General features: G+C 40.5%; 1 protein-coding gene across 2 annotated transcripts in view; it reads right to left on the reverse strand.

Annotated features, from left to right (window-relative positions):
* The window catches only part of ZNF583 (zinc finger protein 583), a 67,068-nt gene extending 57,902 nt beyond the window's left edge, over positions 1-9,166 (reverse strand). For both annotated transcript variants that reach the window (XM_082608182.1, XM_082608181.1), the window contains exon 1: positions 9,073-9,166. The gene's annotated coding sequence lies outside the window, so the exon portion shown is untranslated. The remainder of the gene's footprint in view (positions 1-9,072) is intronic.
* Between the last annotated feature and the right edge of the window lie 66 nt (positions 9,167-9,232).

Below are 9,232 nucleotides of genomic sequence, written 5' to 3' on the forward strand. Positions count from 1 at the left end.
ACTTTGAATAGGTGAACTTCATGGTATGTGAATTATATTTTCAATAACATTGTTAAAATAAGTTCAGCATACAGTGAGGGTTTACTTCTGGTTTCTCTATTCTGTTCCATTGACCTATGTGTGTACTGATTACTGTAGCAATACAGTTAAGCACTGATATTGGGTTGAGTTCTCCCACTATTCTTTGTCAAGATTGTTTAGCTATTTTAGAGCCTGTGCCTTTCCATGTAAGTTTTAGGAAAAGTTTATCTTATAACTACAAAAAAAAACACCTTTATTTCTTTCTTTCTGCTTGGTTTGGGTTTATTTTTGCCCTTCTAGTTTCTTGATGTAGGAACTTGGAATATTAATTAAGACCTTTCCTTATTTCTAATGTAAGCATTTAGGGCTCTAAATTTCCCTCTTAGCCCTGCTTTAAATACATCTTACATGTTTTGTTAGGTTGTTGAAAAGAAAACCTACACTCCTGTGTGTCTCCTTTCTTCTCACAAAGAACACTTCACTACACTTCTGACAACAGATGTGTGAGGGCGCCCCCCACACACACCAAGCAATTCTGCAACACCAGCTGGGTGTCCTAGAAACTTAACTCAATTCCGACACTATCTACCTGGAGATAGCATCAAACCCCCGAGATTAAGGGTTCAGTCCCATGAGACTGCCAATCACAAACCCCAGTTGTCACCTGTGTTTCTGACCAATCAGCTATAAATTGGAGGTTCCATGACTCTCCTCCTCAAGTTTGATTAATTTCCTACAGTGGCTCACAGAACTCAGGAAAACAGTTTACTTACCATTTACCTATTTATTACAAAAGGGTATGATAAAGGGTACAGACGAACATCCAGCTGGAAAAGGCTCATTGGGTAGGTGGTAAGGGCCAGCTTCCTGGTTCATAGACAGCCGTCTTCTCACAGTAACCTCACATGATGGAAGGGGTGGGGGAGCTTTAGGGGCCTCCTTTTTAAGGGCACTAATTGCATTCATGAGGGTTCCACCCTCATTACCTAATCACCTCCCAAAGGCCCCACCTCCAAATACCATAACATTGAGGACTGGCTTTCAACTTATGAATTTGGGCAGGGGTGGGGGGGAGCATTCAATCTATAGGACTGAGCAAATAAAATCTACTCACTAGGAAAAAAACCCCACTATTTATCTAGAAGGTAGACTCAGTAGGCTTTGGCATCTGATTGGATGAAGGGAGGGTAATGAGAGGTAAGAGTCAAGGATACCACCTAGGTTTCTAGTATAAGTGGACAGAGGTGCCAGGTGGTTTAGTTGCACAACTCCATAAGTCTGGTTTAAACACAAACACAGTCCTCTGATATAAGGTCATATAATCATAGACTGAATAGACTTATATGTAAAGATAACAACAGAAGCTATGAAGACAACAGCTAAAGATGAAAAGAGATCTAGGTAAAATACTTGACAATTTGAGGGATATTAAAGACCTTCTCAAATAATTAGAGGACTCCAATTTGTATTACCTATAAAACTTTCTTTACAAATGAATATATATTTACAATATTAAAATACTGAAATACTGAAACTACATTTGAATTTTCTACCAGCGAGAAAGATGCACTCTGAGAACAATATATTGTGTTGTCAGTAATAACAGCAAAACACAGGGTTAATTCTGAATAACTGCTATTAATGAAAAAGAAAAACACAACAAAAGTATACAAACCTAAAACCCCACAGAGTTTCGTTTCCTTCTTTATAGAGATTGTATGTCAGAAAAGTTATGGGAGGTGTCCATGGTCATGGTCATACAGGGAGGGAGTAGCTAAGATAGGGTTAGAATCCACTCTGTTGTTTCTTCCATTCCTTGTTCCAGAAACATTCCCTGCAAGACATGGCCTCCCCACAGCTGATTTCATTCATGTGATAATGGCAGGTCCCATCATGGAGAGAAAGAATATAGCAAAACCACGAATGTAGCTGAGGGTTTACAGAAGAGGAGAGCTAGAGTTACTCTGCGTGTATTTTGGCACAAGAGAGTGTACAGGGTGATCTCTTGGGAAGTGGTTGACAAGGCAGCTGTGGATCTGATAGAATGGAGAGGCATCAAGACATTCATGTACTCTTGTGTGAACAAAAAAGGAACAAAGAGTATCACTCATCATCCAGTTATACAAGGGTTAAGTCTCAACCCATTGCAGTCACCCACCAACAGTGCACCCCGAGGAGAAATGAGGATGAAAAACCAGTATGAGACACTCAGTGCTTTGGCAAAACAGGCCCTTAAGACAGTTAAGATGCGTATCTCAGGAAGCATTTCAACGGCCCCAGACTCTTGCATCTTCCCATACATAGAAAAGCACTGAAATCATTTACATGAGATAGCTGTTCTTTGTGATTAGCAGGAATCCTTTACCAGGATGTATGCTTGACTGCATGTATATCCTAGCCCCTCAAAACCATACGTATACCGGGGCTCCTCCTCTACACCTACTGGGAGCTCTGCGTTCACTCAGAGCTACTGAGTGTCTCTCGGGCTATCCAGTTAAGACTGAATAAAACTTAAACTCACAACTCTCATGTTGTACATTTTTAGGTCAACACTTGAAAGAAACTGTGGTAGTCAGCCTCCCAGATGGCCCTCAATGATAACTGCCTCCTAGTATGCATACCCTTGTGTAGTCTCTGCCCGTACTGACTCAGTCAGAACTGGTCTACGTGACCAACAAAGTATGGTGGTGTGTGACTTCCGACGAAATAAAAATTCACGTTTTATGGCAAGCCAAGAAAAATTTGAAAACAAAATTTTTCTTTGCCCATTTGGGCTTCCTCCCTCCCCTTTATTGTGAATTGTGCATCTGCATTAACCAGACCTCCTTAGGAGATAACCTTCCTTCTTATCTCATAAGGGGTCACAACTCCTTAGGAGAGAGCCTTCCTTCTCAATCTTATAAGGGGCATGATGACCCATGACTGATGACTTGCTTTGTACGTGTAGATCTGGATTGTGTAAGCAGTCAATGTCATCTGATATAATGACACGTATAATACATATAACCTTTCGTCTCAAAAAAATTACATAACTGTGCTTTGACCTCTAATGGGTGGAACAGTCCTCAGAGCTTTCTAAAAGAGTGTCTCCCCACTTATAATCCTCAGGTTGGCTTGAATAAAATTTTCCATTTCTTTCTTAGATCAACCGTTAATTTTTTCGTCAACACTTGGTCATAAAAGTCATTGCAGCTCCTGGATCACTCATTCTAGGGGTGATCTAGCCACCATGTCATAAAGACACTTAGCGCTATGGAGAGACCCACATGGAGTAGAACTGGGGCCTTTTTTGGACAAGGGATTGAACCTGCATCCTTGGCAGTGAAAGTGTGGAGTCCTAACCACTGGACTGCCAGGTAATTCCTGGAACTAGGGCCTTTTGCCCAAAGCCAGCACCGACTTACCAGCCACATGAGTGAGACACCTGGAAGCAGATATTCTGGTCCCAGTTCAGCCTTTAGTTGACTGAAGCCCTAAATGACATCTTGACTACAGCCAGCTAAGCTGCTCCCAAATTCCTGACTCACAGACACTGTGGGAGATTATAAATGTTGACTGTTGTTTAAGCCATTAAGTTCTGGGGTAATTTGCTATACAACAATAGGTAACTAATACAGAAATCAAATAGATTAAAACTATGAAAGACCACATCAGAGAATTAAAAAATCCAAATGACCCAAAATATAACAGGAATATTAAAATTAAGAAAAAGAGATGAAGAACTATAAGAAAAATTTTAGTCATCCTTTTAAAATAACCATGTAATATTTACAATTAATTGTTGATAGTTAGTCATGAAGAAAACTTTAATAAATCTTCAAAGTACAGATTTTACAGATAGTATTTGATTCATCACACTTTACAGCATAACAAATTCCAACCAGATGGAAATAAATACATTGTAAATATTCCCATAAAGTTCTACAGAAAAATAAAGATGGACATTTATAATTTAGGAGTAGGAAAACAACTTTTGAGCAAAGTAATAGGTAGAAAGGGAAAAACTGATATGCCTCAGTATGTAACAGAATACAAAATAGCTACCCGATAAAAATATTTCTCAATTTAAGATTTCAGTCCAGACATCTCCCCTGAAGTCATGGTCAATATTTCTACTTATATACCTAACAGACATTTCAAACTATCACATTCCAAACCAAACGCCTAATCTTACCTCCACAGAGGTTAGGACTCTGGTCTGTTATACTGGCCGCCCACAAACAACCTGTCCCCACTTGGGTGCCTGGGGTTCCTCACCTTCAGCCTTGTTATGGCTTTGTGGTTCCATTCAAATTTGTTCCCAGTTGGGTCATCCAGCTGCCTGACACTCACAGCCTCAGGAATCCCAGCTGACCTACCCTACAGCCCTGACCAGAAATCTATCCTTTGTGGTTCTTTCTTGGAATAACCAGCACAAACCTGAATGGCCCAGTGACTTTCTCTTCTGGGCACCCTCACACTCTGTCTCCCTCAGGTCCCAGCCCAGAGTCCAGGGCTCCAGTCTCTTTGGTTCTGTTTCCAAGAGGCCTCATGGCTTCTGTGACATCATGAAGCAAATGTCTTCTGTCTCTGAAGATGCTTTCTCCAAGGTTCCACCACACTGGCTCACTCATCACTCAGAAGGCAGAGGCAGCATTGCCTCCACCCACAGGTATTAAGGTCTGGTTTGGTGAAAATACCAACGCCTCCACTCCACCAGCTCTGTGTCCTTTAGCAAGTCATTTAACCTTTGCCCATCTCCATTTACTTCAAAATGAGGAAAATAGTATCCGTTTTACACTGTCAGTATATGTGAAGCACAAAGCGCAGCTTTTAGAATGATTAGTTTGGGACTGTTGGAATCAGACAGCTTTTCAAAGGCCAAGGAGTCTTTCAAAGAGGTAAGAAGAAAACAACTTTTCTCGAAGAACAGACGGGACAGGAACCTGAGAATAGGGGAGAGTTCAGATGCTGCAGCACATCTGTTCTTCCATCCTTCCTTTCCTCACCGCCCCCAGACATGCTTAAGCCAAGGCCACAACTAGAGTGAGGTGAGTGAAGCGGTCCTTCAAGCACAACGTTTAATGGGGCACCAAAAAAACCCCACAGAAATCAAAAAACATGACAGATCAATGAAATATTTTTTAAAATAAAGATCAATGTAAAAAGTTCATGATAGGGACTTCCCTGGTGGCGCAGTGGTTAAGAATCTGCCTGCCAATGCAGGGGACACGGGTTCGAGCCCCGGTCCAGGAGGATCCCACATGCGGCGGAGCAACTAAGCCCGTGCGCCACAACTACTGAGCCTGCACTCTAGAGCCCATGAGCCACAACTACTGAGCCCACGTGCTGCAACTACTGAAGCTCGCATGCCTAGAGCCCATGCAACAAGGGAAGCCACCGCAGTGAGAAGCCCGTGCACCATGACGAAGAGTAGCCCCACTCTCTGAAACTAGAGAAAGCCTGCGCGCAGCAACGAAGACCCAACACAGCCAAAAATAAATAAATAAATAAAATGTGTGTGTGTGTGTGTGAAGACCCATTGGTGGTCTCAATTAAAAAACAAAAGTTCATGATAAACAAAACATCAACATCTTAGAGACAAGATCTGGTTACTATATTAAATCAAGAAGTGATTGAGCACAGCAAGTTTGAATTTCACACCTCGAGAACCTACAGTCCAGAAGACAGCTGCAAATTCAAATCATTTGATTAACTGTGATCACGCTAAAGCATTTTTGTTTTTGTAGCAAGTTATCTGTGGGGAGATAATTTGAGACTACAAAGATATCCTGTTTATCATCAGTCTTTAGCAACAGATTTATAATCAATGAGATTTCTGCCTGAATCAATTACTACCATGATGGTTGAAAGATATTTTCTAACTCTATCATTCCTTCTACATTCACTATTTGGAATTCTGTAAGTTCTTTCTCGTCTCATTAATTCATCATTTATTTTAGTATGGACATATGAAATATTTTGAGTAATACTGCTACTCTAATTATATTGATGCTTCAATTGTCCCGGTTTTGCCCACAGAAGCCCCCTTCAAGCTGAATCCTGAAGAATATACTTCAAAGAGCTTTGACAAACATATACATCCATGCAATCATCACCTCAATAAAGATATGGAAGGTTTCCATCACCCCCAAAATTCCCGTTCTATTCCTTTTCTGACTTTCCCTGGGCCCCTGGGCCAAAGCAACCACTCATCTACTTTCTGTCCCTACAGTTTTGCATGTTCTAGAATTTCACTTTAAACAGATCTATGTGCAGCTTAGCTTTCAGCCAAAAACTCAGGGAGACTCCTATGCATACTTCTGGAGCTCTTTCTCAGAGTATCTCCCTCCTTCCTCTTCCTTCCTCTTCCATGCTCTGCTTAGCAAATTCCAGTTACTTCAGTTTCCCCAAGTTCTGCTGTTTGTCTCACTTCAGCAAATCTGTTGCGCTCTGCTTGCGTTCCTCCTTCCTGCATTGTCTGGAATATGCCTCCAGGGAGAAAGCCACTGCAGCTGTAGGAACTCATTTATTCTTCCCTCTCTTGGGGATCAAAGTCTTGCACTACCAGTTATCCAATATCTGAAAAGACTTGTTTCCTACCTAGTTTAGTACTATCACACCATCACAGTTGTGAGCAGGGAATCCTCTGTGATATTTTTTGAGCATCTTCCTACTTTTTGGCACAAGAAGATATTCCATACTCATCTTGTACTTTCCCTGCCATCGTCCTGGAATCAGACATTACCCCAAGAAGCTTTGGTTCCTTTTATTAGAGAACTGTATTTAAAGACCAAGGTCTGCTTATTGCTACTGAGGCATCATTGCTTCCAGGCCCATTCACCAAATAGAAAAGTAGAAAATACATAAGTACATACTTTTTCTAAAGTAATAGTAAGACTAATTAATTTAAATAAACTTTATTTTAGAAGTTTTTGATTTACAGAAAAACTTCAAAGATAGTACAGAAGATTCCCACATACTCTGCACCCACTTTCCCCTATCATTAGTCTGTTTTTTGTTTAACAATGAACCAACATTGATACATTATTATTAACTAAATTTATTTTTTCTTAGTTTTTATCTAATGTTCGTTTTCTGTTCCAGGATCTCCTTCAGGATACATTATTTTCAGTGTAGTTGTGTCCCCTTAGGCTTCTTTTAGTTGTGATGGTTTCTAAGACTTTCCTCGTTTTCAATGACCTTCACAGTTTCGAGGAGTTTGAGTCAGATATTTTGTCTCATGTCCCTGAACTGGCATTTGTCTGACGTTCTGTCATCAAACTGGGGTTATGCGTTTTGGGGAGGAAGACCATAGAGGTGAAACTGTAATTTCCACCACATCTTAGCAAAAGTAAATGGTATCAGCATGCCCTCACTATGGGTGTTAACACTGATCTGGGAGAGGTACACAGACACACTGTTAATCATGAGTTCACACCAACCCAACATCACAGGGTTCTTCCTTACCTTCCATTGCCCTTTATTTAATCTCTCCTTTCCCACAGTAAAACACTGGCTCCCAACAAATCTATATATTTATTCATTTGCTCAATCCTATGATGCACACAAAACAATTTCGAATTCACTACACCAAAGCTATTAGGAAAAACAATCTACTAAGTTGAGTTCAGAAACTGCTTGCATTTTCTGGCTTTTTGTCTTTATATATTAGGAATATTAGCTCCTTATCTGAGATTTATAAAGTTGTAAAGATTTTGCCATCTGTCTTTTGCCTTTGTTCGTGGTGTATTTTGCCTTACATAAGTGCTTTAATTTTATGTTTCAAGTGCAGCAGTCTTTTATTAAGTCTGGATTTTTAAGTCGAAATTAGAAAGTCTTTCCACACATCCAGGTTATAATAGAATTCACCTCTGTACACGTCTGCTATTTGCATGGTTTAATTTAGAACTCTGATCAATTTGGAGTTTATTCTTTTGCATGATGTGAGGTATGTATAGTAACTGTATAATAATTATATAATAATTATTATATTTTATAAATATTATAATTATAATTATTATAATAGTTGTATAAAATACAGTTCTTTTTCCAACTGACTATTCAATTATTCCACAAGGTTATTTATTAAAAAGTTCATTTTTATCCCATTGATTTGCCACCTTTACTACAGAGTAGATTTCCCTCTGTATTTGATATTTCTGGACTTGCTAGTCTCTTCCGCCTGACAATTCATGAGCCAATACCACACAGCAGGTATAATTATAGAAGTTTTTAGAATGCTTTAATATCTGATCAGGTTAGCATACACCATAGCGTTCTTTTCTCAGAGTATTCTTAGCTATTTTTGTATGTTTATTTTTTCACTTGAACTTTAGCATCAACTTGTCTACTTCCAATGGAGAAACAGCACTGGTATTCTTACTAGGTTTAAATTACATTTCTCAATTAATTTAGAGAAAAAGACATCCTCCAGACATGCAGCAACATGGATGTGCACAGATCTCAAAAAAATGTTTCAAGAAGTGAGACACAAGAGTACATGTTCTAAGAGAAATCAAGAGACAAGGTCTCTGGACTGTGGGCCTGGGTCAAGGACAAATGTACCACCTTGGATAGGGATGCTTTCCTCATTCACAGACCAGGTATAACAGGGCCTGACCGGCAGCCAGGACATTGGACTTCCGACCATACTGGAACACGCTGTCCCGGGATGGGTGAAGTTCAGAGCTTCTCATGCTTTCACAAACCAAAGTTGTAGCACTAGAGGCCTTAGCCGGAAAATGTCATCTCATAACAGCTAACTCCTTGACAACTCCTTTAAAACATTTTTGCTGATTCTGCATTCTCCTTCATAATCTACAAGTATTTCGACATAATGTTTTAAAATTAGTTACCAAATGAACTCTCGGGCTTTTTCCTCCCTCCAAATCTTTCAATAAAATGGCTGTTCCACGGCAAAGGTGATTTAACAACAGACGAGAAAAATTCTGTCATATACCACTTTTACACAGCCACACGCAAACGTGTACCTGGCGTTTAACGGTCCCAGTCACACACTCAACGACCGGGTGAGAACCGAACACGGCGCGCCCAGTCACACACACTCACCTGCAATCAGCGAGACAGTCACACGCAGACAACGGGCCCAACGGACCGACCCTCACCCTGCGACTCAGGGAACCCAACACGCTCTGCCGTAAACCCGACGGCTTCCCACGCACGTAAGCACCCCGCCCACCCGAAGCATCGCGAGACGCGGCCTTGCGGT

This window comes from Mesoplodon mirus, assembly GCF_964341445.2.
Source record: "Mesoplodon mirus genome assembly, chromosome: 19".
Taxonomy (NCBI): Eukaryota; Metazoa; Chordata; class Mammalia; order Artiodactyla; family Ziphiidae; genus Mesoplodon; species Mesoplodon mirus.